At 39.7% G+C, this 3,593-nt stretch overlaps 1 pseudogene; it reads left to right on the forward strand.

Annotated features, from left to right (window-relative positions):
* Positions 1–896: 896 nt before the first annotated feature.
* Positions 897–2,474, forward strand: LOC109207546 (annotated as a pseudogene).
* Positions 2,475–3,593: the final 1,119 nt, after the last annotated feature.

Raw genomic sequence — 3,593 nt, forward strand, 5'->3', positions numbered from 1 at the left:
ACCCATGCTCAAGTTCAAATGAAACTTTATGTTGATGCTAAGCGTCGTGAAGTTGTATTTCAGCCTGGTGATTTGGTTTATCTTCACATGCAACCTTTCAAGCTTCGCTCTCTTGCTAAAAAGGTTAATCAGAAATTAAGTGCTGGTTACTATGGGCCATATACTGTCTTGAGCAAAATTGGTGAAGTTGCTTATCGCCTTGGTTTACCCCCTCATTCACTGGTGCATCCCGTATTTTATGTTTCTTGGCTAAATCGTGTTGTGAAAGATTCTACTCCAGTTCAGCAGCTCCCTCCTTTCTTGTCCGAAGAACTTGAAATGCAAGTGCAACCTAAAAGTGTAGTTGATTGTCGGACACTCTTGAATGGCTCCCAAGAAGTTTTGATTAAGTGGAAGGACTTACCAGACTTTGAGAACACTTGGGAATCCTATGAAGTCATTGATGCGCAGTTTCCTCATTTTCACCTTGAGGACAAGTTGAAACTTGTTGGGCCGAGTATTGTTAGACCTGCTGTTACTAGGGTTTATAACCACATAAAGAACGGTGAAAATAAGGCTTCAATATAACTGTTTTATTTATTTATTATTATGTATCTGTATTGGTAGTAGTTACCAGCAGTTAACTAGCAGTTCAAGCAGTTATTTTGTGTTATATTATATTAGGAAGAAGGGAAGACAGGCAATTTATTCCGTAGTATTTTCTTTGGCAGATTTGGAGGTTAAAGTTCCTCAAAATACCTTGGTTGTTAGGTGTATTAATGTTCTAATTGTTGTTTGTTTCTCCGGTAGAACTTATTTTGTTTGTTGGTAGCAATAAAGAATAGTTGAAGTGTTGTTCTGTATTGCAAATTCACTAATTACAGTTAGGAGAAATTCTGGTTTCCTAACACATCACCTTTGAAAACTATGCGGCACCAAGCAAGCACCAAGCGGTGGCTCTTCTGAGCAATTCAGACCTATCGGCTTTCTACAATGCAGCTTTGTTGCATACCAGAACACCCTCTACGTCCATTCCCTCCAATTTTATCGCAACTGCGACGTTTATGGAACAGTCGACTTCATCTTCGGTAACACAGCCATAGTTCTCCATAACTGTAACTTGTACGCCCGCAAACCAGACCTGAATCAGAAGAACTTGTTCACTGCCCAAGTAAGAGAAGATCAAAACAAGAATACTGGGATTTCAGTCCTAAACTGCAAAGTGGAAGTTGTTGCGAATTTGATTCCTGTACAATCATCGTTCAAGAACTGTCTAGGACGTCCCTGGAAAGAATATTCGAGAACTGTCTTCTTCAGTCGTACATTGGCAACTTAATAGTCTGCTTTATGGTTGGAATTGAGTGGTGATTTTGCATTGAAGACACTTTATGGTGATTACATGAAGAGAGGACCAGGTTCAAATACTAGTGCCAGACTGAAGTGACCTGCTGGTTATAGAGTCACCAACAGTTCTGCCGAGGCCAGTCAATCCACAGTTGGGAATTTCATTCAGGTGGGGAATGGCTACCACCTACGGGCTTTCCTTTTTTTATCTTTGACTTCCTCCTAATAGTTTATCTTACAATTTTTGGGTGCTAGCTACTAGATAGTTTTCTACTGAACTGATTCATTCCCCGTTTGAGGAGTGTGAAATCAAGTCGGTAGCCTGTATTTGTATTGGGATAACTCAAGTTAGTATATTGAATTAATTATGTGATGATATGTCATAACACGTGGATTAATAAAAGAATGACAGTTGGCAGAGAATAGTCGAAGAGGCTCGAGCTTTAACGGACACGAGCAAAGATCCAAGAAAACCAGAAGGCATGGGTGCTCGAACCTCTTGATAGTTTGCAGAAGCATTGGAGGAATGAACCTGGATAGTAAAAAAGTATAGATACGTATTATTGGTAGTTAATGAGCATTAATTACAAGAACGTTATAGAATCTGTACTGAACAGTTACGATTGTCAATTATAACGTTACATTAAATGTCATTATTTGCCCATAATAACTTCATTATGGGAGGAAGAAAACGTATTACTTAGAAATAGCTATAAAAGGTGAGGAATAGACATTTGTAAGGACACGAAATACTATTGGAATACACTGATTTACTTTGCTTTCTATCCAACTATTGTTTACATCAATTATTATTATTTTTATTTGATTATCAGTAACCCGAGTTCTTCTAATAGCAAGCTTTGACCGAAATTCCTATTTTTTGGTTAAACAATTTGGTTCTGTTACTAGGAATCTAATAATCTATTACTTCCTAAATTAACTTTCTTTCAAAGTCAATCATGTCAAATGTCAATGACAACAATCAAGGAGACCGTCAATTCCAGGAGAATCAACAAGGCGATGGAACCCCGGTCCTTTCCCCTCGAAATTCTCCTCAACAATCTCGAGAAGGAACCCCTGATGGATCTCAATCAAATGCAAATGAACAGTTTGAAAATGATGAGGCTATCAACGAAGCTTTGAAAAGTTAATCGCTCAACAGGTCAACAATGCTCTTGAGGCCTTCGCTAACCAGTTACCAGTTGTGCCACCAACATCAACTCCAAACAACAACACCTTGGAAAATCCTCGCTCAGGACTCGTTAACTCGGGCAGTGGAGGAACTCCAAGAGAATCTCGTGATGGAGGGTCAGGTAACCCAATTAATTCAGATTTACGAAATTTAGTACTAACTTTGCAGAAACAGCTCAAGGAACAGAGCGACCGCATAGAGTAAATACCTGGAGTACCGCCTGTAATCAAGGGAATAGATATGGACAAATACTCACAACAACCTTGGAAGCCAAGTGCTGCTCCTCTACCAATTCCGAAGAAATTTAAGATGCCTGATATTCCAAAATATGATGGAACAACTGATCCACGGGATCACGTAACTGCATTAACGACCGGTGTAAAAGGCAACGACTTGACCAAGCAGGAAATTGAATCAGTATTGGTCAAAAAATTTGGAGAAACACTCACTAAGGGAATATTAATATGGTATTCTCTTTTACCCGAAAATTCTATAGATTCATTTGTTGAGCTTGCAGATTCATTCATCAAAGCACACTCGGGAGCTCAAAAAGTTGAGAAAAGAATAGAGGACGTTTTTAAAATAAAGCAAGGAGATACAGAGCTGCTCAGAGAATTTGTAGACAGGTTCCAGCGTGAAAGGATGATGTTGCCACGTGTACCAGATAACTGGGCAGCTATGGCGTTTGCCAGCAATCTAAACGAAAAAGGTTCAGAAGCCACGAGGAGACTCAAGGAAAGTCTAAGAGAATTTCCGGCTATAACTTGGAATGATATTTATAACAGGTACAGCACAAAGCTGCGGATAGAAGAGGACACCATCATTCACTCTCGAAGGGATGAAAAGGTAAGTTCAAGGCGAGCTGAAACTGAAAAAAGGTCCGGTAAAAATAGGTACGAACCTTACATGGGACCAGCAGGAAGAGACTAACGTTCAAAATAGGAAAACCCAAGGTACGATCATAGATCAAGAGATAGGGAGTCAGGATCATCGTCAAGGTTCGGGAAAGAACGAAACACGCGAGAGGCACGTGGTGATGATAGAAGCTCCAAGACGAAGATCGGCGGTTATAGTTTTA

This window comes from Nicotiana attenuata, unplaced genomic scaffold (assembly GCF_001879085.1).
Source record: "Nicotiana attenuata strain UT unplaced genomic scaffold, NIATTr2, whole genome shotgun sequence".
Taxonomy (NCBI): domain Eukaryota; kingdom Viridiplantae; phylum Streptophyta; class Magnoliopsida; order Solanales; family Solanaceae; genus Nicotiana; species Nicotiana attenuata.